The sequence below is a fragment of the Trichechus manatus genome, unplaced genomic scaffold (genome assembly GCF_000243295.1).
Source record: "Trichechus manatus latirostris isolate Lorelei unplaced genomic scaffold, TriManLat1.0 scaffold00061, whole genome shotgun sequence".
In the NCBI taxonomy this organism is placed as follows: domain Eukaryota; kingdom Metazoa; phylum Chordata; class Mammalia; order Sirenia; family Trichechidae; genus Trichechus; species Trichechus manatus.
Window position 1 is genome coordinate 11,111,300 of NW_004443997.1, and position 27,497 is coordinate 11,138,796.

Sequence of the window (27,497 nt, forward strand, 5' to 3'; positions counted from 1 at the left end):
GTATTTCTGTTACAGCAGCACTAGATGACTAAGACACCACTTGAGAAAGGTCTTTGTGTTGTTGACTGCTATAATCCAGAGCCTATCACATTGCCTGGCCTGTAAGTTGGCGCTCCATGTGCATTTTTTAATGCATGGATAAAGGGATGGTAGCTGATTAATGAGGCAGTGGGACCCAGGGAAGAACAAAAGACACAATGAAGAACTTCTGCCAGGCAGAGTTGTGAGTAAAACTAGGTGGTCGAGGCATTTCTAAAATATCATATTAGTGCTGGGAGGGACTGTGGTCAGCATTTAGTTCATAATCTATATATAAACGGGAAAACTGAGGCCCCAGGTCTCATCACAGATAAGTGACAGGGCTCAGGTTAGATTTTATGCCTTAGAAGCCTATGACTTTTTTTTTTTTTAGATTATATTTTTTTAAAATTGTGGTAAGTATATAGGTAACAGAACATTTGCCATTTCTACAGTCTTCACATGTACCGCTCAGTGACATTGATTACATCCATCATGTTGTTCAACCATCCCCATTAGAAGCCTGTGGCTTTTATTGTCCTCAGTCACATGGCCAGGTCCCCTGTCTTCAAAGACCAGCCTCATTACATCCATGAAATACACTGAAGTTTATCCTTCAGTGGGGACTGTCTGTGGCTACAACATGGCGCCCTTTCCAACAACAACTCCCCTTGTGTGAATGTCTGCAGCCAGGCTGGAGATGGTGAGACCTGGAGGTGGGTAGAGGTGGAGGCTGGTGGATGGGGCTAAACATTCTCATTTTCATAGCTGGGCAGAGAGAAGGGAGGCAGAGGAGGCCCATAAGCATTGCATACCATGAATATCATTTCCTTCCAAATAATTCTCTCAAGCTGTATAAACTTTCTGCCTGAAAAGTAAATGGCTCCCCCCAATAAACATTTATGCCATCTATATGCTTTCATTCACTGCCCAGGAATGAGGCTCACCCACTACTATGCCCAGACACCAATCCAACCAGTTGCCCTTGAGTCAGTTCAGACTCATGGTGACCTCATGTGTGTCAGAGTAGAGCTGTGCTCCATAGTGTTTCCAATGGCTGGTTTTTTGGAAGTAGATCGCCACGTCTTTATTCTGAGGCACATCTGGGTGGACTCGAACCTCCAACCTTTCAGTAACAGCCAACCATGTTTACCATTTACACCATTCAGGGACTCACTGAGCCCAGAAGCTTCCACCTGAAACCTGAAAATTCATGTTTTGCCACATGGTGCTCAGCAACCACTATTCCTCAATTACATCTCCCAGGTACAAACCAAAAAAAAAAAAAAAAAAGTGTGCTTGTGGAATACACACTAATAGATTTGTATGAAAGTAGAGACATAGCCCCATGAATTCTAATTCTAAGTCACCTCTCAAATCTGAAAGGAGAAATCAAAGAGAAAGATGATCGGATGTCAACATCCCTAACAGGAGAGGCAGTCTGTTTGGTGGTCCCTTGAGTGGGGTTAAATTATTAGACAATCAAAGAAATGAGCGAAAAAGAACCACCTGTTGATGTTATCCATTTATTCATTCATCATTAATTGAACCCTATTAAGTGGCAGGAACTGGGTAGGCACAGTCTCATAGTTCAGTTGAAAAATTAGAATTACATTGTCATAGCCACATTAAAAAACAAAACAAAACACAAAACCAATTACCTTCAAGTCGATTCCAACTCATGGTGATCCTGTGAGTGTCAGAGTAGAACTGTGCTCCATAGGGTTTTCAATGACTAGTTTTTTGGGAGTAGATCACCAGGCCTTTCTTCTGATGTTCCTCCTGGTGGATTCAATCCACCAATCTTTCGATTAGCAGCTAAGCATGTTAACCATCTCCACCACCCAGGACCTCCATCATAGCCACATAAAAAACCCATTGCCATCGAGTCGATTCCAACTCATAGTGACCCTATAGGACAGAGTAGAACCGCCCCACAGGGTTTCCAAGGAGCGCCTGGTGGATTCGAACAGCCTACCTTTTGGTTAGTAGTTGAGCTCTTAACCACTGTGCCACCAGGGCTCCCCTACATAAATTAGTTGTCCTCAAATCCTTGTCTCCAGCCCAAGAAAATTGCAAATTTAATACATGAGATGTTTTTTCTTTCTTACATTTTTTGAATAAAGCAAACAAGACATGCACAAATTAGAAAACTCTCACTTCTAGTATTGGCACTATAACACTATTACTGCTATACTTATTTTTATTCCTGGTAGATGACTTTGAAGGGGACTTGGTGGCGCAATGGTTAAACACTTGGCTGCTATCTGCAAGGTTGGCGGTTCGAACCCACCCAGCAGCTCTGAGGTACAAAGACCTGGCAATCTGCTCCTGTAAAGACTGCAGCCTAGAAAACCCTATGGGGCAGTTCTGCTCTGTCACATGGGGTGGCTATGAGTCGAAATCAACAGGACCTAATGATGACAGATGACTTTAATTTCCTAGTGTCAGAAGTCTGACTGGCCGTCTCAGACTTATCGCAGTTGAAGATCAAGTGATGGGTGAAAACTGAGGACTGGAGCCGTGAGACCAAGATGCACTTTCCCAAACCTCTACCTGGATGGACAATCCGCACCACCTTTACAGTCACATTTGGCTCTGCACACAAAGAGTTGTCTGAATTATTGGCTCCCACCAAATCAGGTAAGCTTTGAGGTTCTTATAATCCAGTGTAAACCCATGTTGCAACTGTTTGTTTAGAGTGGGGTCTTGTGCGGTTCAATTAAACCACTGATTGTCAACAGGGCCATTGTGCCCCCCCCCCCCAGAGGACGTTCGGCAATGCCTGGAGACATTTTTGGTTGTCACAACCTGGGGTGGGGGTGCGACTGGCATCTAGTGGGTGGAGGCCAGAGATGCTGCTAAATATATTACAGTGCATAGGGTGGCACCCCCAACAAAGAATTATCCAGTCCCAAATGTCAACAGTGCCTCAGCTGAGAGACTCAGAATTAAATCTAAAAGTTTTGGTCCATTTCATTCTTGGAAACCACAAATTTTCTTTCTCTATCCACCACTGAGAGCTACGTGTAACCCATTGCCATTGAGTCGATTATGACTCATAGGGACTCTGTAGGACAGAGTAGAACTGCCCCATAGGGTTTCCAAGGTGGAAACAGCCAAGCTGTTAACAACTGCGCCAGCAGGGCTCCATTGAGAGCCACAGTGTACTTTCATCTCTGAAGGCAAGAATCTCTCCAGTTACCCGTATCAATCCCTCCAAAAAGACTGTGGCCCTGAATGGGCAATTCATCCACCCTTAGACTGATCTTTGGGTCGATCAAGGTCACAGATCCATCCTGTGGTCTGCAAGAGGTGCACAATTCTATCAGAATCACCTTGTGTGTGCAGGTCCTAAGAGGCAAAGCCAGGTCTGTTACCAGAAGAGCGGGCAACGGTACCCCACAAGAGAAGACAGCAGACAGGGATTATCACTGCACCCTACAGATGGGAATGCAGGGATCCCGGGCTAGGGACACGTGCTCAGAGTCACATAGCTCTCACCTAGGAAAGCTGTTTTCCACCTTTGGGCTTTTTACCATACTGTACCGCCCCTTAAATCGCTGGCTTGTTCCCTTGAAATGTTTGCTAAGCTAAGGGGAAAAGAATGTCTGCCTGACCCCCTGGCAGTCCTCCAAAAACAAAGCAAGCCAGTTGCCGTTGAGTCAATTCTGACTCATGGTGACGCAATGTGTGTCAGATTAGAATTGTGCTCCAAACGGGTTTCTATGGCTGATTTTTTTGGAAGAAGATTGCCAGACCTTTCTTCTGAGGCACCTCTGGGTAGACTTGAATAGCTAACCTTTTGGTTAGTAGCCAAGCATTTAATGGTTTGCACCACCCAGGGACTCCCCACAGTCTGCTAGGTATCCATGAAAGGGTGCGGGAAATAGACCCCCATTTACTGGATGATGGCATTGATGGGCGATGGCTCAGCAAGGGATTTATGAAAACAATTGTCTGAGATGCTTCCTTTGTGAGGTCATGCTCCCCAAGGTCAGCCTTCACAATAACATGTAGCAAATGGTGCCATGTGTCAAATAGGACTGTTATTGACAAGGTGGAAGGCATTCAACTCTGTCCAGAACTAACATAACGTGCCTTTTTGTCTGTAAGACAGAGCTCACCAGTTGGCCTTGCTGACAACACACCCATTCTCATTCTAGATTCTCAGAACTGAGAGGATTATCTGTCCTCTTAGAAATATAGCTCTTTTAAGTCCACTATTATAAGCACTCAAGAAAAGTTTTAAAAACAGAAGAAGACATTCTTTGTTGGTTACGAGGGTGGGGAAGGAGGCTGAGGGTTATTCACTAACTAGACAGTAGACAAGAATTATATTAGGTGGAGGGAAGGACAGCACACACTATAGGGGAAGTCAGCACAACTGGACTAAACCAAAGCTAAGAAGTTTACTGAATACAATCAAACACTTTGGGGGACAGAGTAGCAGAGGCCGGGGTCTGGGGACCATGCTTTCAGGGGACATCCAGGTCAATTGGCATAACAAAGTTTATTAAGACAATGTTCTGCATCCTACTTTGGTGAGTGGCGTCTGGGGTCTTAAAAGATAGCGAGCAGCCCTCTAAGATGCATCAATTAGTCCCAACCACCTGGAGTAAAGGAGAGTGAAGAACACCGAAGACACAAGGAAAGTATTAGCCCAAGAGACAGAAAGGGCCACATAAAACAGAGACTGCATCATCCTGAGACCAGAAGAACTACATGGTGCCCGGCTACCACCAATGACCGCCCTGACAGGGAACACAACAGAGTCCTTGATGGAGCAGGAGAAAGGTGGGATGCAGAACTCAAACTCTAGTAAAAAGACCAGACTTAATGGTCTGACTGAGACTAGAGGAACCCCAGAAAGCATGGCCCCAGACTCTGTCAGCCCAGAACTAAAAGAATTTCCGAGGCCAGCTCTTCAGACCAAGATTGGACTGGAATGTGGGACATAAAATGATACTCGTGAAGAGTGTGCTTCTTAGCTCATGTAGATACATGAGACTAAATGGGCAGCTCCTGTCCGGAGGGGAGATGAGAAGGCAGAGAGGGTTAGGAGCTGGTTGAATGGACATGAGAAATCAGGGGTGGAAAGGAGGAGTGTGCTGTCACAGTATAGGGAGAGCAAGTAGGGTCAAAAAAACAATGTATGTATAAATTTTTGTATAAGAGACTAACTTGAAATGTAAACTTTCACTTAAATGACAATAAACAAACAAAAAAGAAATATAACTCTTTGCAGACAAAGTCCTTATTCTGGTGTAGGCTGTGTATATTCACTTTAGCATATTTTGGACACTGTGAGTATTGCTATTGAATACAATTGTGTGCTATTACTAATGATTTTAAATTTGCCTTTCTAGCTTTATTACTTCAGTAATATAGTTTTATTGCAAAAATCTAGAAACAATGGGTAGTCATAAAGAATCTAGTAACAATTTAGCCATAATCTGAAAACCCATAGATAAGAACTACTAACATTTTGTTGTATATCCTTCTATAATTTTTTTCAGTGTGCATGTATGTGTGTGCATGTGTATGTGTGTGTATATAATTTTCATTCTTTAATAATTTTAAATGACAGAAATAATATACAAATCTATTTTTGTTGTAAAATTGAACCAGTACAGGGGGAAAAATAGAAGTCTTCCTTTCTCACTACCTTTCGCTCTTTTTCCCACTTCCTTCTCCAGAGGACAGTTTGGAAGGCATCCTTATAGACCTTTTGCTATGTATTTCTACACATATACATGCACTATGTTTATTTATAAAACTAGGACCATACTCTGAGTGTGACTTTGTAGCCTATTTTTTGATTTAACATTGTATATATATTTTCATTATGGCTGCCATAACAAGAGGTTGACTGTTCGATCTACCAGCTGCTCCTTGGAAATGCTATGGGCAGTTCTACTCTGTCCTACAGGGTTGCTGTGAGTCAGAATTGACTCATTGGCAACAGGTTTGGTTTTATATATATTCCACCGCTCGTCTGTCATATTGTCATACTGTGGTGGCTTGTGTGTTGCTATGATACCAGTAGCTATGCCACCAGTATCTCAAATAACAACCAGCAGGGTCACCCATGGTGGACAGGTTTCAACAGAGCTTCCAGACCAAGACAGACTGGGAAAAAAGGCCTGGTGATCTGCTTCCAAAAATTAGCTAGTAAAAAACTTATGGATCACAACAGAACATTGTCCACAACAGAACATTTATTTTATAAAACATAACCACAATATTATCCTAATAATCCCTTAATAACACTAAATATCTAGCTAGTGCTCAAATTTCCCTAATTATCTCTTAACTTTTTTTAACACTTTGTTTGAATCAGGATTCAAATAAAGTTCATATATTGTTATTGTTCGATATGACTCTTAAGTCTCTTTTAATCTATAGGTTCTCTCTATGTATATATCTAGATATCTTATATCTATTTATAGATCTACAACTATAGATCCAGAACTAGATAGAATACATCGAGTAAAATGTATTGAAGTTCTGTCCCCTATACCTGTGGATATGGCCCTATTTGGAAATAGGGTTTTCTTTTGTTATGTTAATGAGGTCATAACAGAGGAGGGTGGGTCCTAATCCTAATCATGTCTAAAGTATAAAAAGAGCAGAATAGACACAGAGACACGAGAGCTTCTAGAATCTGAAAGAAACAGAAGAAACTCTCCCTAGAACCACTGCTTGAATTCAGACTGCTAGCTTTCTGAACTGTGAGAAAATAAATTTCTGTCCTTTAAATCCACGCACTTGGGTATTTTTTGTTACGGCAGCCCTAGGTGACTACAAAGCTCTAATAACCAGAAATGGAGAGGCTAGCTTTTAGAAAATCAGAACATCCAATCATGAAAAAATAACTCACAACTCTGAAAAAATATACATTGCAAGAAAACGAAACAAAACTGGAGGAAGCCGCATGTCGATGGTTGCGATCTCCGGGTGTTGAGGGACATGGTCTTTACTCATAACAAGGGGAACGTCTTAGAATGAGAGGGATAAAAGAAAGTTCAGAGCCAGCTAGTTTGTTTCTCTGGAGGGAAAGGTGGGGAGTAGGGGTGGGAGAAATAGGGGAATGGCTGGGCAGCCCTAGGCGTGAGAAGCTGTTTCGGTCTGTGGGTGGTTTCCCCCAACTAAAGAGTCGGTTGTTTCTGGGTTGTAATTTCACAGCTGTTTAGAAGTGAGTGTGTGTGAGGAGAGTCAGGAGAATTCACCTGTGTGTCTCTGCCTGGTTTAGAGTCTGTGTTGGGCAATGCGGCTCCTTTAATAACCCTCCACTGCTCAGGCCTGAACACCCACATGGGGGGCAACCCCACTTTGGCTGAGAAAACTCCTCACAGCAAGCACTCTATAAACGTGAACTAATTAAGACTCGCAGTCTTTCCACCAGCCTGGAGAGTTGCTTTGGTCTGTTCACAGAGAGCAGGTGGGTGAGAGCAGAGAACACCGGTCTCTCCATTTCCGGAACATTCCGGAAGCCTTCACATGCAGCTCAGGCTATGGAAGTAAGTTGGGGCGTCCCTCACACTCATTCTCATTTAGGGCCTGTCTTTCTTTTTCTTGTTTTAAATTCTAGTCATGCATCGCTGAAAGGTCTAAGACGGCTACGCACGAGATTATAGAACATTCACCCAGCAGATTTGTCAAGTTTTACTGAATTGGCACTTGGATTTAAAGAGGCAGCGAAATGAATAGTAATTAATTTCAGACCTCCAAATTATTCAAACTTTCCTTTATGGTTCAGATTCTAGCTGCCCCTCTTTCTTGCTGTATAGTTTCGGACAGGTGACTTAACCTTACCCCCTGAAAGCAGTTTCTTCACTTGTTGGATGGCTAGCGATATGCTTATTTCATAGGGTTGTGTCTGAGTTACCTAGTGCTGTTGTAACACAAATACCACAAGTGGGTGGCTTTAAAGAACAGAAATTTCTTTTCTCATAGTTCTGGAGTCTGGAAGTCCAAATCAGGGTCTCGGTCATGTCGATCTCTTCCCTGTTGGTAACCCCAGGCATTCCTTGGTTCCGGTGTTCTTGGCTTGTGCGATCCCCGTGTGGCATCTGTCTTCCCCCTCTGTGTGTATGTGTCTCTGTGTCACTTCTGCTTTTTTATAACTCAGAGGTGATTAAGATACATCCTACTCCAGTATGATCTCATCAACATAGCAAAAGAAATACCCTGTTTCCAAACAGGATCACACCCACAGGTACAGGGGTTAGGATTCCTACACATATTTTGGGGGGACACAACTCAATCCACAACAGGGTACTGAAAGAATTTTTTTTTATTGTGCCGTAGATGGAGGTTTACAGAGAAAATTAGTTTCTTCATTAAACAGTTAGTACGCATATTGTTTTGTGACATTGTTGCCAACCCTGTGACATGTCAACGCTCTCCTTTTCTCGACCTTGTGTTCCCCATTTCCATTCATCCAGCTTTCCTGTCCCCTCCTGCCTTCTGGTCCTTGCCCCTGGGCTGATGTGCCCATTTAGTCTTGTATATATGTTGTATTATTGTTTGTTTTATGGGCCTGTGTAATCTTTGGCTGAAGGGTGAACCTCAGGAGTGACCTCATTACTGAGTTAAAAGGATGTCTGGGGGCCATACTCTTGGGGTTTCTCCAGTCTCTGTCAGACCAGTAAATCTGGTCCTTTTTTATGAATTAGAATTTTGTTCTACATTTTTCTCCAGCTTTGCCCAGGACCCTCTATTGTGATCACTGTCAGAGCAGTTGGTGGTGGTAGCTGGGTACCATCTAGTTGTGCTGGACTCAGTCTGGTGGAGGCTGTGGTAGTCGTCATCCATTAGTCCTTTGGACTAATCTTCCCCTATGTCTTTTATCTTTGGTTTTCTTCATTCTCCCTTGCTCCAGACTGGGTGGGACCAGTGGATTATCTCAGATGGCTGCTTACCAGCTTTTAGGACCCCCAAATGTTACTCACCAAAGTAGGTTGTAGAACATTTTCTTTATAAATTATGTTATGCCAATTGAGCTAGCTGTTCCCTGAGACCATGGTCCCCAGCCCTTAGCCTAGCAATTTGGTCCCTTAGGGAGTTTGGAAGTGTTTATGAAGCTTCTATGACCTTACCTTGCCTTGGTCAAGTTGTACTGGCTTCCCTGGTGTTGTGTGCTGTCTTACCCTTCACCAAAGTTACCACTTATCTATTGAGGAGACCTTCTATTGTCTTCTTTCCTTCCCCATTCCACAGCACTTTTCTGTAATAGCCAAAATGTGGAAACAACCCAAATGTCCATCAGCAGAGGAATGGATCAACACAACATGGTGTATAGACACAGTGGAATATTACTCAGCCATAAAGAGAAATGAAATCCTGATGCATGCCACAACATGGGAGAACCTTGAAAGCATCATGGTGAGTGAAATAAATCAGTCACAAAAGGACAAGTAACGTATGATCTCGCTTATATGAAACAGGCAAACGTAGAGAAAACCAAGCTTAGTAGTGATCACTGGGGGCAGGAGGGAGGGGGAAAGGGGAAGTTTTTGTTTAGGGCTGTCATGGATTGAATTATGTCCCCTAAAAACATGTGTATCGATTCGGCTGGGCCGTGATTCCCAGTATTGTGTGGTTGGCCTCCATTTTGTGATTGTAGTTTTATGTTGAAGAGGATTAGGGTGGGATTGTAACACCTAAGGTCACATCCCTGATCCAATGTAAAGGGAGTTTCCCTAGGGCGTGGCCTGCACCACCTTTTATCTTAGAAAAGATAAAAAAGGAAAGGGAAGCGAGCAGAGTGGTGGACCTCATACCACCAAGAAAGCAGTGCCAGGAGCAGAGCGTGTCCTTTGGACCCAGGGTTCCTGCACAGAGAAACTTCTAGTCCAGGGGAAGATTGATGATAAGAACCTTCGTCCAGAGCCGACAGAGAGAGAAAGCCTTCCCCTGGAGCTGACACCCTGAATTTGGACTTCTAGCCTACTAGTGAGAAAATAAATTTCTCTTTGTTAAAGCCATCCACTTGTGGCATTTCTGTTTATAGCAGCACTAGATGACTAAGACAGGGGCCATTGAGTTTATGTTAATGGTGGCCGAGTCATTTGGAAAAGGGTAGCGAGAACAGTTGCACAATTTAAAGAACATACCCAATGTCACTGAATTGTACATGTAGAAATTGTTGAACTGGTGTATATTTTGTTGCGTATATTTTCACCGCCATGAAAACATTATTTCAAAAAGAGAAACCAACTCTTACTGAGGCTTACTTGGAAGACCCAGCCTCCCTGTCCTGTCACCCAGCGGCCCTCCCCAGTCACCTGTCTATACAATGAACTCACATAGAAATTTCTATGACTGTTTTTACAAGGTGGGGCATATACAGCCAGTCATACTCCACGATCGGCCAGGGGTTGGTTACTGCTGCATAAAACCTAGTCAGACACTATTACAGCTACTGCCAGTACCCACCAACCATGCAGAGAGGGAGTCTTCAGAGGCAGTGGTGTGAGCTGGGGGGGTTGGCGTGCAGGGAAGGTACTGAACAAAATAATCATAGCAACTCAGGACATGTGGATCTTGAGTTTCAAGAAATTTATTTCCCTCCTTGTTCAAGGACTCTTCTATCAACTCCTCCCAATTTTTAAATAATTCTATTAGTCTGAACGATATGAAACTGCTGACGATGGATGGTTTTTAACCTATAAAAGCAGCAATTTTATATGGAGCTCTATCTAATACTTAAGTAGTAGGGTTGCTGAAAGGTTAAAAAATAAAAGGTTTATTTCCCAAAACTACTAGTGCTATCAATTATTGGGTGCTTATAATGGCTGGGGGAAGAGTGGTGGTGCATTGGTGGTTCAGTGGTAGAATTCTCCCCTTCCGTGCGGGAGACATGAGTTCAACTCCCAGCAAAGTGCCTCATGCACAGTCACCACTCATCCGTCAATGGAGGCTTGCATGTCGCTGTGATGCTGAGCAGATTTCAGTGGAGCTTCATACTAACACTAGGAAGAAGATCCTGGCGATCTACTTGTGAGAATCAGTCAATGAAAAACTTATGGATCACAACGGTCTGATCCACAACCAATCGTGGGGATAGTGCAGGCCCGGGAAGTTACATTCCGTTGTGCATGAGGTCATGATAAGTCGAGGGCCAACTCAATGGCAACCAACAATGATAACAGCAACACAGTGGCTGGTATTGAGCTAAGCATGCCATGTGCACCAGCTCCTTCTCTTAACGCTATTAACACATGCTCTTAATAAACATAGGAGTTCTGTATTATTAATGATCCCATTCCGCTGAGGTTCAGAGAGGTTGAGTTTTTCACCAAGGTCACAGAGCTGTGTGACTCCAGAGACACTGCTCATAAACATCGAGCGATGTTCACTTCTCCCTCCACGTCGATCCTGCCCATGTAGTACCTGGCCAAGCTGACTGTGGACTTGTCAGGTCTACCGTTCGTTTGTTAGTTTCTCAACAGCACAGACCGTGTCTTATTTGTTGTTGTGGTTAGCTGCCATCCAGTTGGCCCCAGACTCGTGGTGACCCCATGCACAGTGGAACAAAATGCTGCCTACTCCCATGCCAACCCTGTAACTGGTTGCAGATAAGATCATTGGGATCCATAGGATTTTCAGTGGCTGATTTTCAGAAGTAGATCACCAGGCCTTTCTTCCTAGTCCACCTTAGTCTGGAAGCTCCACTGAAACCTGTTCAGCATCACAGCAGCACGCAAGCCTCCACTGACTGACCGGTGGTGGCTGTGCATGAGGTGGATTGGCTGGGGATTGAATCTGGGTCTCCTGCGTGGAAGGTGAGGATTCTGCCACTGAACCGCCACTGCTTCGTGTCTTATTTACCTGTGGATTTCCACACAGTACTTTACATGGTAGTAGACGTTCAGTTCAGTAGGTATTTCTATGATAGATCTGAGAGATTGTACTGAGGGTAGATTGGTGTGAGTTCAAGTGTGGAAAAGAAAATAATGGCCATTGCCTCGACATTGCCTCCGTTGAAAGCTCCAATACTGTGAACGGTGCGGTTATGGACACCTTGGTGGCACAGTAGTGAAGCGCTCAGCTGCTAATGGAAAGGTAGGTGGTTGGAACCCACCAGCCCGTCCTCGGATAAAGATGGGGCAGTCTGCTTCCATAAAGATTACAGCCTTGGAAACCCTATGGGGCAGTTTTATTCTGTCCTATAGGGTTGCTATGAGTGGGAATTGACTCAATGGCAAAAGGTTTGCTTTTCTGGTGTGTCTGGAAGGAGTGATGAAGGCAGCGTGTAAGGAATCTAACTTCTGATGTGAAATAATATCTGAAATTGAAAAATTAAGAAGTATATTTTCTCCAGAATTAGAAACATAAATACTTGAGAAATGGTTGGATATTTCTGTAAGAATACCAGATGCATTCCTTCAAAAGTGCATGCTTTGGGTAAATGTGTTTAATGAATTAATGCAATATAAATATTTAATGAGAGCCTACTATGTGCAAAACATAGTTCTAAGCACAGAAAACATAGCAATAAATAAAAAGGCAAAAATGCCTGCCTCCATGGAGCCAACAGTTAAACCCACCCACGTTTGGGCAAATTTCAAACTCACGGTTGTGGCTCATTATTTAAATTCACTTTGAGTTTCTTCATATTTAGCCTGATAACTAAACCAAACCAGTTTCCACTGAGTCAATTCTGACTCATGGCGGCCCCATGTGTGTCAGAGTAGAACTTCACTCCATAGGGTTTTCAGTGTCTGTGATCTTTCAAAAGTAGATCTCCAGGCCTTTCTTACAAGATACTTGTGGGTGGATTCGATCCACCAACCTTTTGGTTAGTAGACAAGCACTTAACCATTTGTGCCACCCAGAGGCTCCTATTTGGCCTAATAGTGCTTCTTAACTTTCAGCGCTAAAACCAGCAGAGTCCTTGGTAAACTAAGGCACCCTATTTCAAACCTATGTATGATGTGGTACTCTGAGATCCAAACCCAAATACCTCGCTGTAGCTAAAGACTTTGGTATCCGGACAACTAAAGAAATTGTTGACTTTGTCCTAGCCAGGGAGTCTGAGACCATGTCGGATAATAAGGAGACACATTTAGAAAACAGAAGCAGAGTAGAAAAAGGACAAGAATTTCCCAAGGAACAGTGTGGCCCTGGCTGCTTCTGAACTCCAAGCCAGGTTCCAGCCAGAAGGTGTAAGGATGACAGAACTCATGTATGCAAAGGACTCTGATGTTCTTGGAGCCAAGAGTTCATCATGAAGCCAAGATGGCTGGGTACTGCTTCAGGTCCTGACAGTCACTTATGACTTACCTGCTGAGATTATGATCCTTAGCAAACACAGGAAGGAATAGGTGTCTGCTTAACTTGGAACAGTCTTTGGGAGCCCTGATTAGGGGTAGAGGTAAAAATTCAAGCCATACAGGAAAGTATAAAGGTGAAAATCAAAGAAACGCACAAATAAACTTCCTAACAACAGAAAATCCATCGCAAAGGAAGAGCCGCTATTGACATATTGGTGAATATTCTTCCAGAATTATTCTGTTCTCCCTCTCTTTTTTCTCTCCCAACACACACATGCAAATTTTAGTATCCAAGTAAGTATTTCATTCAAGAGAAGATAGGTCATTCCTAATTTGATCAATTCCCTTTTTAGATTGTTTCTATTTCTCTGTTACCAAAAAAAATGCAATGATGCACATTCTTGCATATAACATTTCCCTGAACTTTGTGAAATTATTTTCTTGGGATACATGATTAGAAGATAAATTGCTAGGTTACCATTTTATTCTTTTTTCCCATACTCTCTAAGAAAGATTTGTCCCAACTTGCACACTTACCAGAGATGTTTGAGTGTGCCCATATCTTTACACTTTAATATCACTGATTTTTGAATGTTATGATCAACCTTTTCCTTTCTAAAAGGCAACACACTAGATCTGTTTGTTGTCTCCCTTTTGGGACACAAGGTTGCATGTGTGTGTGTTGTGTGCTAGTACATTCTTTTTTTTAATTTTATTGTGACTTAGGTGAAAGGTTACAGTGCAAATTAGTTTCTCATTCAAAAATTTATACACAGATTGTTTTGTGACATTGGTTGCAATCTCCGTGATGTGTCAACACTCTCCCCCCTTCCCTTTACACCCCGGGTTCCTTGTGTCCATCCGTCCAGTTTTCCTGTCCCTTCCTATCTTCTTGTCTTTGCTTTGGGGCAGGTGTTGCCCATTTGGTCTCATACACTTGACTTGAACTAAGCAGCACGTTCCTCACATGTGTTGTTGTTTGTTTTATAGGTTTGTCTAATCTTTGGCTGGAAGGTGGACTTTGAGAGTGGCTTTAGTTTTGAGTTATCAAGGTGCCTTGGGGTCAAGGTTTCAGGGGTTCCTCCAGTCTCTGTCAGACCAGTAAGTCTGGTCTTTTTCTGTGAACTTGAATTTTGTTCTATATTTTTCTCTTGCTATGTCAGGGACCCTCTATTGTGATCCCTGTCAGAGCGGTTGGTGGTGGTAGCCGGGCACCATCTAGCTCTTCTGGGCTCAAGCTGGTGGAGGCTGTGGTTCCTGTGGTCCATTAGTCCTTTGGACTAATCTTTTCCTTGAGTCTTTGGTTTTTTTCATTCTCCTTTGCTCTGGATGGGATGGGACCTACTCAACAAAGTAGGATGTAGAACATTTTCTTTGTGAACTGTTATGCCAATGACCTAGATGTCACCCAAGACTATGATAAATTTCTTTCTTTCTTTTTTTAAGAAATATTTTATTGTATTTTTGGTGAAAATACACACAGCAACACCTGCTCTCATTCAACAATTTCGACACGTATTATTCAGTGACATTGGTTACCTTCTTCACGTTGTGTCAATATTCTCATTATTTGTCTTCTAGTTGTTTCACTCCCGTTAACTTAGTGTCACTGTCCCCTAAATTTCTTATCTATGCTTTAGAGTAACTGTTGTCCATTTGGTTTCATACAGATGATTTTTTTAAAAATATCACAGTACTCAAGGATGACACTCTTTACTTTTTGAGCTAAACTGCTCTTTAGTTTAAAGGTGACTTCTGGGGATAATTTCACTTTAAGGTTTAAAGAGTCTCTCAGGGCAAGAGTCTTGGGGATTCCTCCAGTCTCAATGGGTCCAGGAAGTCTGGCTTCTTTAAGAATTGAAGTTCTGCTCCACATTTTTATCCCTTTCTATCAGGAGCCATCTTTTGTTGGGACTCAAGTTTCTGACTTGTGAGTTCCCTGAAGACTTTGTGGGTGGCCAGGTATGGCATAAATTCTCTGTTCACCTCAAAAGTTCTGTAGATATATTTGAAATTCAGGAGAGCCATAGTTTGTGCCTGTTTTGTTTTGTGTCACCTCAGGAAAGTTCTTCCCCTTTTGGGGTCTCAGTTTACTCATCTGTAAAATGAGAGACTTAGACTAGGTTATTATCAAGGCTCTGTTACTTTGTTATTCTGTATTCAGCGGACATACTAGCTTTTCCTATCCCAAAGTTCATAGCTGGCAATTGGTTGGGACTTGTCTTGGTTATCTAGTGCTGCTATAATAGAAATACCACAAGTGGATGGATTTAACAAAGAGAAATGTATTCTTTCACAGTCTAGGAGGCTAGAAGTCCGAATTCAGGATGCCAGCTCTAGGGGAAGGCTTTCTCTCTCTGTCAGCTCTGGGAGAAGCCCCTTGTCATCAGTCTTTCCCTGGTTTTGGAGCGTCTTCATGCAGGAACCCCAGGTCCAAAGGACACGCTCTGCTCCCGGCACTGCTTTCTTGTTGGTATAAGGTCGCCATGTCTCTGCTTGTGTGTCTCTTTTATATCTCAAAAGTAACTGGTTTAAGATACAACCTAATCTTGCAGATTGATTCCTCCCTCATCGACATAACTGCCGCTAATCTGATTTCATTAACGTCATAGAGATAGAAAATCACATCAGATGACAAAATGGTGGACAACCACACAATACTGGGAATCATGGCCTAGCCAAGTTGACAGATATTTTGGGGGGAAACAATTCAATTCATGACAGGACTGGTGTGTGAGCAGGGTATATCAGTCAGGACTCTCTTGAAGCTGACTAAACAAAAAAGAAGAGAAGATTCATCAGCTCACATAACTGAGGAGAAAAAATGGCAGGAAGCAGGTAAGTCTCAGGGACAGCTAAAACCAAAATGTTTGTAGCTACCACCTCTCTGCCCGTTGATTTCATTTATGCTTGGGTCAGATTTTAATACGCAGCTGGAAACTCAATTACACGCTGCTACATGCTCACACCTCACAGTTTTGCTATCAGAGAGGATCCGAGACTCTCTGGTTCTTAGTTGAAAAGTTCACGGGCCAAGGCCAGAAGAACTAGATGGTGCCCGGCTACCACTACTGATCATTCTAATCAGGGCCACAACAGATGGATCCTGATAGAATGGAAGAAGAATGTGAAACAGAACCTCAAATTCTTAGAAAATCCAGAATTACTAGACCAGTTGAGATTAGAGGACTCCCTGAGACTATGTCCTGAGATACTCTTTAAACCTTGAACCAAAACTATCCCAAGGTCACCTTTTAGCTATATAACAGATTGGCACACAAAATAAAAAATATCACCTGTGACTGTGCTTCTTTAAAAAAATCATTATATGAAACCAAAAGATCAATAACTACTTTAAAAAAGAAAAAAAGATAAGAAGGTAAGGGAGCAGGGAAACTAGATTACTAGAAATGGAACAACCAGAACGGAAATATTGAGAATGTTCACACATTGTGAAGAATGTAACCAATGTCACTGAACAATCTGTGTAAAATTTTGAATGGGAACCTAATCTGCTGTGTAAACTTTCACCTAAAACATAATAAAATGTTATCTTAAAAAAAAAAAAAAAGTCCCGGGGCTGGGCTTTAATCATTAGCCAAGCTTGGGTCTAATGCCCATCTCCAGATGACTAAAAATGATGGCACTGTGATTGGCTCATCTTGTGGTAGCTGCTGTATTGATTCAGTATTGTTACAATCATGCTGTCTTAGTTATCTAGTGAGATCTGGTGGTGAAGTGGTTAAGAGCTAGGCTGCTAACCAAAAGGTCCGCAGTTCAAGTCCACCATCTCCTCCTTGGAAACCCTATAGAGCAGTTCTACTCTGTCCTATAGGGTTGCTATGAGTCAGAATCAGCTCGACTACAATGGGTTTTTTTTTTTTTTTTGTCTATGACAGAAAGAACACAAGTGGACGGCTTTAACAAACAGAAATTTATTTTCTCGTTATTGAGGAGGCTAGAAGTCTGAATTCAGGATGCTGGCTCTAGGGGAAGGTTTTCTCTCTCTGTTGGCTCCAGGGGAAGGTCCTTGTCTCTTTTCAGCTTTTTTTCTCTTGGTTCCTTGGAGATCTCATGTGGTGTGGTATCTATCTTCCCCCACCTGTTTGTGCTTCCGCTCTTGATTGCTTAACCTGCTCTTTTATATCTCAAAAGAGATTGATTTAAGACACACCCTACTCTAATACCATGTCATTAACCTAACAAAGAAAACTCATTCCCAAATGGGAGTATAACGACAAGTATAGGGATTAGGATTTACAACACATATTTTGGGGGAACACAATTCAATCCGTAGTACATGCTGTGTAACAAACCAACCCAAAACTCAGTGACTTAGAACAATAATCATTTAATAGTATAGATCTGTCGTTCAGCTGAGGCAGCTGAGTGGTTCTGGGCAGGTTTGGTGGCTGGGGTGATTCTGGTTCTCACTGTAGGTCTGCAGCTGGCTAGGATGGTTCTGCTCCACATGTCTCCAATCTTCCTTGGACCAGTAGGCTAGCCAGGGCATAATGCTTTTGAGATTCCTCCATATTATTATGTGCATCAGTAGTTTATTCCTTTTTATTGCTGAGTAGTTTTCCATTGTATGATTATGCTACAGTTTGTTTATCCATTTATCAGTTGATGAACATTTGGGTTGTTTCTAGTTTAGGACTATTAAGAATATATATATATATTTTGGTATATATATACCAAATCCATTGCCATTGAGTCAGTTCCAGCTCAAAGTGACCCTATGAGACAGAGTAGAACTGCCCCATAGGGTTTCCAAGGAGTGGCTGGTGGATTTGAACTGCCAGCCTTTTGGTTAGCAGCCATAGCTCTTAACCACTGCACCACCAGGGCTCCGTTATGAATATAGCTGCTATAAACATTCCAATACAAATCTTGTGGAGCCCCTGGGTGATGCAGAAGGTTGACATGCTCGGCTGCTAACTGACAGACTGAAAGTTAGAGTCCACCAGAGGTGCCTTGGAAGAAAGGTCTGGTGATCTGCTTCCCCAAAATCAGCCATTGAAATCCCTATGGAGCACAGTTCTACCCTGACACACACGGGGTCGCCATGAGTCAGAGTCAACTTGACAGCAACTGGTAACTGTTACAAATCTTCCAGTAAGTATGTGTCTTAGGCTGGGTTCTCTAGAGAAGCAAAACCAGTAAAGTGTATAAATATATATATATAGAGAGAGATTATATCAAGGAAACAGCTCACGTGATTGTAGAGGCTAGAACGTCCCAAGTCCGTGGATCAGGGTAGAGGCCTCTCCCAAGTCACACAGCTGCAGAAGCTGGCAAGCCCAAGATCGGAAGATCGGAGAGCAGGGCTCGCACTCACAGGCTGTGTGGATCAACGAATCCCAGGTTCAGCAGATAAGCTGACAGCTCAAGTCCCAAGAATGGTAGATGAGAGGACACGAAGCAGCCGCATGATCCAGAGAGAGCAAAAAGCCAGAATGTCTGCTTATATACAGAGGCAGGCCACACCCCCAAGGACACTCCCTTTCATATGATTGGCTACTCACAGTGTATTCAATCATGGGAGTGATTACATTAAAACATGGAGAATCATGGCCCAGCCAAGTTGACACACAATGTTAACCATCACAGTGTGTTTTATTTTTATTGGATTAATACCTAGAAATATTATTGTTGAGTTGTGTAAGTGTATGTTTAACTTTACCAAAAATCTTTAAAATTGTTTTCCAGAGTAACTGTGCCATTTGTATTGCCCCCAGCCCCTTATGAGAGCTCTAGTTGCTCCATATCCTCACTGTTCTAGGGGGTGTGTAGTGTGTGGTATGTGCTTATTTTTTAAATAACATTTTATTGTGTTTTCAGTGAAGGTTTACACAGCAGTTTAGGTTCCCATTTAACAATTTCTACACAAGTTGTTCCGTGACATTGGTTACATTCTTCACAGTGCATGAACATTCTCATTATTTCCATTCTGGTTGTTCTGTTTCCATTAGTCTAGTTTCCCTCCCCCTTACCTTCTCATCTTTGTTTTAAAGTAGTTGTTGACCATTTGGTCTCATATAAGTGATTTTTTAAAGGAGCACAGTACTTATGAGTGATATTATTTTTTGAGTCAATTTTTTATTTAGCTATAAGGTGACCTCAGGAGATAGTTTCAGTTCAAGATTTGAAGAGCATGCATTGTGCTTTTAATTTGCATTATTGTCACAACAAATGAGGTTGCATATCTTTTCATGTGCTATTTGCCATCGATATATCTTCTTTGGTGTAGTGTCTATTCAAATCTTTTGCCCATTTTAATCATGTTGTTTATCTTACTATTAAGTTGTAAAAGTTCTTTATATATTCTGAATACAATTTTTTTCTTCCTTTTCTAACACATCTGTTTTGCAAGTATTTCTTCCAGTCTATGTCTAGACTTATTTTTTTTTAACAGTGTCTTGTATTTTGTAGAGCAAAAGTTATTTAATTTTGTTGAAATCCAACTTGTTATTTTTTTTCTTTTATGATTCATGTTTTTCTGACGTATTGAAGAATCTTTGCATAACCCAAGGTCATAAAGTTTTTCTCCTATGTTTTCTTCCTGAAGTTTTGTAGGTTTAGTTTTTACATTTATATAAGTTGTTCTGCAAAGTAGAATATGAGGGGGAAAATCTTCATTTGTTTTATGAAACTTGTATGATTTTGCTTTTAAACCAGATGAGAACAGTATCAGAAATGGAAGTTAAAGGCACACACCTTATGAACACAGATTCACTGATTCTAAACGAAATATTAGTTAATCCAATGTAACAGCGTATTAGAAATAATACATAAAACACAATAAAGTGTGTTTAAAAAGATGGAAACAACCTAAGTGCCCATCAACAGATGAATGGATAAACAAACTATGGTACATAGACACAGCGTGATACTACACAATGATAAAGAACAGTAATAAATCTGTGAAACATCTCACAACGTGAATGAATCCGGAGAGCATTATGCTGAGTGAAATAAGTCAATCAAAAAAGGACAAATATTGTATGAGACCGGTATTATAAAAATTCATGAAAAGGTTTACACACAGAAAGAAACACTCTTTGATGGTTACTAGGGAGGAAGAACACTAACTAGGCAATAAATTAGTGGTAACTTTGGTGAAGGGTGAGACAGTACACAATACTGGGGAAGCCAGCATAACTTGACCAAGTCAAGGTCATGGAAACTTCATAGACACTTCCAGACTCCCTGAGGGACCGAATTACTGGGCTGAGGCCTGGGGACCATGGTCTCGGGGGACATCTAGCTCAATTGGCATAACATAGTTGATAAAGAAACCGTTCTACATCTTACTTTGGTAAGTAGTGTCTGGGATCTTAAAAGCTTGTGGGCGGCCATCTAAGATACACCACTGGTCCCACCCTGTCTGGAGCAAGGGGAATGAAGAAAACCAAAGACACAAGGGAAAGATTAGTCCAAAGGACAAATGGACCACAACTACCACAGCCTCCACTAGACTGAGTCCAGCTCAACTAGATGGTGGCCGGCTACCACCACCGACTACTCTGACAGGGATCACAATAGAGGGTCCTAGACAGAGCTGGAGAAAAATGTAGAACAAGATTCTAACTCACAAAAAAAGACCAGACTTACTGGTCTGACAGAGACTGGAGAAACCTTGAGAGTATGGCCCCTGGACGCCCTTTTAACTCAGTACTGGAGTCTCTCCTGAGGTTCACACCCTTCAGCCAAAGATTAGACAGCCCCATAAAACAAAACGAGACTAAATGGGCACACCAGCCCAGGGGCAAGGATGAGAAGGCAGAATGGGACAGAAAAGCTTACAATGGGGAACCCAAGGTCGAGAAGGGGAGAGTGTTAACATGTCGTGGGTTGACAATCAATGTCACAAAACAATACGTGTATTAATTGTTCAATGAGAAACTAATTTGCTCTGTAAACCTTCAACAAAAGCACACAAAAAAGTGGGTTTTATCCCAAGAATGCAAAGATGGTTCACTTCCAGAAACATCTATTGTTGTAGTTCCCTAAAGAAGAAAAAACATATAATCAACTCAATAGATGCCCCCCAAAGCATTTTATGAAAGTTGACACCAACGTATGGATTCATATATCTCTGAACTTATGTGTAACCCTTTGGAGTGAGGGCCATAATATAGAGAGAAATGGAGTGAAGAATAGAGGATGAAAGGGGGAAACTAATGATGGGAAATCAAACAACATAAATGCCTTGCAGGAACCATTGATAATAGTATGTGGTGATCTGAGGAATATGATTAACTCAACTCCATGCAGCTGAGGTCTCCAAATACCAACATCTAACAAGACCTCAAAACCTCAGCAAGACAAACAAACAAAAAAACCAAACCCGTTGCTGTCAAGTTGATACCAACACACAGTGACCCTATAAACAAACAAAAAAAAAACTATTGCCATTGAGTTGATTCCGACTCATAGCGATCCTATAGGGTAAAACTGCCCCGTAGTGTTTCCAAGACTATAACTTTATGGAAGCACACTGCCACATCTTTCTCCCACAGAGCATCGTGCTCAAATTCAGAAAGCATCCCTTATATTAATGACCTTGGATGAGCAATTTCAACCTTGCTGGACCCCACTGCCCTACTTGGAAAATGAGAATAATAATCTCTGTAAAACACACAGTGAGGATGGAATTACCTAGGAGCTACTGAAAGACATGGAAATAAGCTACCCTAAGAAATGGAAAATCTGACTCTCCGTCCTTGCTTTTTTCTAATCAAGAACGCTCTGTCTCTAGAGAAGATAAGAGAGGGGGTTAAAGCACTCCTTAGAAGAATGACGTAGAAAGGGGCTTACAATTTTGAAATGTGAAGCTATAACTCATTACGGAAATGCAAAACCTTGCTTATTCTAGTATGATCCATTAAACCTGATGAGATGTAATCTGCTTAGTGATCAGTTTCTATGCACTCATGGGTGGAAAGCAAGTGTGCAATGGGCTTTGGGATGATTTTATACTGTGTAAATTTAGCCAGCTGGAACTGTGTTTTTTTCTAGAATTTCCCTCCCTGTATGGTTCTGGGCTAGAAGTCCCTGGGTGGTGCAAACAGTTAACACACTCGGCTGCTAATGGAAAGGTTGGAGGAGGTTTGCGTCCACCCAGAGGCTCCTTCAAAGAAGGGCCTGGTCACAACGGAGAGTCCCTGAAGGAGCAGGAGAAAGGTGGGGTGCAGAACTCAAATTCTAGTAAGAAGACCAGACTTAATGGTCTGACTGAGACAGAGGAACCCCCGAAGACATGCCCCCTGGACTCTCTGTTAACCCAGAACTAAAACAATTCCCAAGGCCAACTCTTCAGACAGGGATTGGACTGGACTGTGGGACATAAAGTGATACTCATGAGGAATGTGCCTCTTAGCTCAAGTAGATACAATAGACTAAACGGCAGCTTCTGTCCGGAGGTGAGATGGGAAGGCAGAGAGGGTTAGGAGCTGGTTGAATGGACATGGGGAATCAGCGGTGGAAAGGAGGAGTGTGCTATCACAGTATGGGGAGAGCAATTAGGGTCACATAACAATGTATGTATAAATTTTTGTATGGGAGACTAACGTGAAATGTAAACTTCATTTAAACTACAACAATAGAAGAATAAAAAAAAGAAAGGCCTGGCAATCTACTTCCAAAAAAATCAGCCATTGAAAGCCCTATGGAACACAGTTCTACTCTGAACACATAGGGTCATCGTGAGTTAAAGTTGACTCAAAGACAACTGGTTAATATTGAAACACATCACATCTCTCCCATCTCTAAACTCAATTCACTTATCACTTGAACCACCTCCTTCAGGAATTGATATCTACTGGATCGTGTGGCAGATTGTATTTTCCAAACATGAATGCAACAGTATCTCCTGTCCCACATGGTTTTCTAGAAACTCGCCACTCTTCTATCAAGAAGTATAGGCTATTTCCTCTTCTCTTCAGTCTTAGCAGACTTATGATCCAGATAACCAACAGAATATGGCATAAGTGACCTCTGAAAGAGGTCATAAAAGGCAACACAACTTCTGCCTTGTTAGTTGGGACACTTGCTTTTGGAGCCCTGAGCCACCACATAAGAAGTCCAAACTACCCTGGGGCCACCATGTTGTGAGGAAGCCCAGGCTACATGGAGAGGCCACATGTGGAGCAGAGACAAGCAAGCCATCCTTGTTGCATCCTTTCTAAATTCCTATTCCCCAGAATCTGGGAGCATTATAAGATGGTTTTTATATTATACCACTAAGTTTGGGGTGGCTTTTTACATAGCAATAATAATTGGAATAAATCGTTACCTTTATTGTGGCAAGATACCATGCCTGATAGAGAATGAACATTTCTCTTGGTACTAAAATTTGTGCTAGGCAATGTTTGTTTTTAAATTATCAGATGAGACCCTGTATGCCAATGTTCACTGCAGCATTTTTCACAATAGCCAAATTGTGAAACAACCAAAATGTCCATCAACAGATGAAGGATAAACAAAATGTGGTATAGCCATATAATGGAATACTACTCAGCCAGAAAGAGAAATGAAGTCCTGATGCCTGCCACAACATGGATGAACCTTGAAAACATCATGCTGAACGAAGTCAGTCGGTCTCAAAAGGACAAATACTGTATGTTCTCACTTATATAAAATAAGCAAAAATATAGAAACCAAAGATTATTAGTGATTACTAGGGGTGGGACTCATAGCAACCCTACAGGACAGAGTAGAACTGCACCATAGGGTTTCCAAGGACTCAAACTGCCGACCTTTTGGTTAGCAGCCATATCTTAACCACTGCGCCACCAGGGCTCTATCGTTATAAGTCAGAATTGACTCTATGGCAATGGGTTTGGTTTTTGGTTTAGGGGTGGGAGAATGGGGATAAGGGAGAGTTTTTGCTTAGGGGGCAGTGAGTTTATATTAACAGTGGTGGAAAAATTTGGAAAAGGGAAGCAAGAGAGGTTGTACAACTCGAACAATGTAATCAATGTCACTGAATTACACATGTGGAAATTGTTGGATTGGCATATGTTTTGTTAGGTATATTTTTGACACAATAAAATAATTTTTTTGAACTTTTTTTATTGTGCTTTTGCAGTTCAAGTTAGTTTCTCATACAAAAATTTATACACACATTGTTATGTGACTCTAGTTGCTCTCCCTAGACTATGACATCACACTCCTCCTTTCCACCCCAGATTTCCTGTGTCCATTCAACCAGCTCCTGTCCCTTTTTGTCTTCTCATCTTATCTCTGGACAGGAGCTGCCCGTTTAGTCTCATGTATCTACTTGAGCTAAGAAGCACTCTCTTCATGAGTATCATTTTATGTCCCACAGTCCAGTCAAATCTATGTCCGAAGAGAGTAGGTTTCAGGAGTGCTTTCAGTTCTGGGGTAACAGAGAGTCCGGGGGCCATGTCTTCTGGGGTCCCTCCAGTCTCAGTCAGACCATTAAGTCTGGTCTTTTTACTAGAATTTGAGTTCTGCACTCCACTTTTCTCCTGCTCCGTCAGGGACTCTATTGTGCTCCCTGTCAGGGCGGTCATTGGTGGTAGCTGGGCACCATCTAGTTCTTCTGGTCTCAGGCTGATGCAGTCTCTGGTTTATGTGGCCCTTTCTATCTCTTGGGCTAATATTTTCCTTGTGTCTTTGGTGTTCTTCCTTCTCCTTTGCTCCAGGTGAGTTGGGACCAATTGATGCATCTTAGATGGGCACTCGGTAGATTTTAAGACCCCAGACACCACTCACCAAAGTGGGATGCGGAATATTTTCTTAACGAACTTTGTTATGCCAATTGACCTAGATGTCCCCTGAAAGCATGGTCCCCAGACTCCCGCCACTGCTACTCTGTCCTTCAAAGTATTTGCCTGTATTCAGGAAACTTCTTAGCTTTGGTTTAGTCCAGTTGTGCTAACTTCCCCTGTAGTGTTTGCTGTCCTTCCCTCCATCTAACATAATTCTTATCTACTATCTAGTTAGTGAATATCTACCTCCCTCCTTCCCCACCCTCGTAACCATCAAAGAATGTTTTCTTCTGTGTTTAAACCTTTTCTTGAGTTCTTATAGTAGTGGTCTCATACAATATTTGTCCTTTTGCAACTGACTAATTTCACTCAGCATAATGCCTTCCAGATTCACCCATGTTATGAGATGTTTCACAGATTCATTGTTCTTTATCGTTGCGTAGTATTCCATTGTGTGAATATACCATAATGTGTTTATGCATTCGTCCGTTGATGGGCACCTAGGTTGTTTCCATCTTTTTGCTATTTGAACAGTGCTGCAAATAACATGGGTGTACATGTATCTATTTGTGTGACGGCTCTTATTTCTCTAGGGTATATTCCAAGGAGTGGGATTGCTGGATTGTATGGTACTTCTATTTCTAGCTTTTTAAGGAAGCACCAAATTGATTTCCAAAGTGGTTGTACCATTTTACATTCCCACCAGCAGTGTTCTAGTCTCTCCACAACCTCTCCACTATTTATTATTTTGTGTTTTTTGGATTAATGCTAACCTTGTTAGGGTGAGAGGGTATCTCATTGTAGTTTTTATTTGCATTTGTCTAATGGCTAATGATCGTGAGCATTTCCTCATGTATCTGGTAGCCACCTGAATGTCTTCGTTGGTGAAGTGCCTGTTCATCATATCCTTTGCCCATTTTTTAACTGGGTTATTTGTCTTTTTGTTGTTGAGGTTTTGCAGTATCTTGTAGATTTTAGAGAGAAGACGCTGATGGGATTTGTCATAGCCAAAATTTTTTTCCCAGTCTGTAGGTTGTCTTTTTAGTCTTTTGGTGAAGTCTTTTGATGAGCATAAGTGTTTGATTTTTAGGAGCCCCTAGTTATCTAATTTCTCTTCTGGTGTTTGTGTATTGTTAGTAATGTTTTGTTACACTGTTTATGCCATGTATTAGGGCTTCTAGCATTGTTCCTATTTTTTCGTCTATGATCTTTATCATTTTAGATTTTATATTTAGGTGTTTGATGCATTTTGAGTTAGTTTTTGTGCATGGTGTGAGGTATGGGTCTTCTTTCTTTTTTTTGCAGATGGATATCCAGTTATGTCAGCATCATTTGTTAAAGAGACTGTCTTTTCTCCAATTAACAGACTTTAGGCCTTTGTCAAATATCAGCTGCTTATACGTGGATGAATTTACGTCAGGATTCTCAAGTGTGTTCCACTGGTCTATGTATCTGTTGTTGTACCAGTACCAGGCTGTTCTGACTACCGTGGCAGTATAATAGGTTCTAAAATCAGGTAGTTTGAGGCCTCCCACTTTGTTCTTCTTCAGTAATGTTTTGCTTATCCGGGGCCTCTTCCCTTTCCATATAAAGTTGGTCATTTGTTTCTCCATCTCATTAAAAAAATGCTATTGGAATCTGGATTGTATCTGTAGATCACTCTGGGTAGAACTGACATTTTCACAATGTTGAGTCTTCCTATCAATGAGCAAGGTATGTTTTTCCATTTATGCAGTTCTCTTTTGGTTTCTTGCAGTAGCGTCTTGCCGTTTTCATTGTATAGGTCTTTTACGTCTCTGGCTAGATTTATTCCTAAGTATTTTATCTTTTTGAGGGATATTGTAAATGGTATTGATTTGGTGATTTCCTCTTGGAAGTTCTCTTTGTTAGTGTAGAGGAATCCAATGGATTTTTGTGTGTTTATCTTGTATCCTGATACTTTGCTGAAATCTTCTATTAGTTCCAGTAGTTTTCTTGTGGATTCTTTGGGGTTTTCTGCGTAAAAGATCATATCATCTGCAAATACCGATACTTTTACTTCTTCCTTACCAATTTGGATGCCCTTTATTTCTTTTCCTAGCCTAAGTGCTCTGGGTAGGACCTCCAGCACAATGTCGAATAATAGTGGTGATAACGGGCATCCTTGTCTCGTTCCCGTTCTCAAGGGGAATGCTTTCAGACTCTTTCCATTTAGGATGATGTTGGCTGTTGGCTTTGTATAAATGCCCTTGATTATGTTGAGGAATTTCCCTTCTATTCCTATTTTGTTGAGAGTTTTTATCATGAATTGGTGTTGGACTTTGTCAAATGCCTTTTCTGCATCAATTGATAAGATCATGTGGTTCTTGTCTTTTGTTTTATTTATGTGATGGATTACGTTGATTGTTTTTCTAATGTTGAACCATCCCTGCATATCTGGTATGAATCCCACTTGACCATGGTGAATTATTTTTTT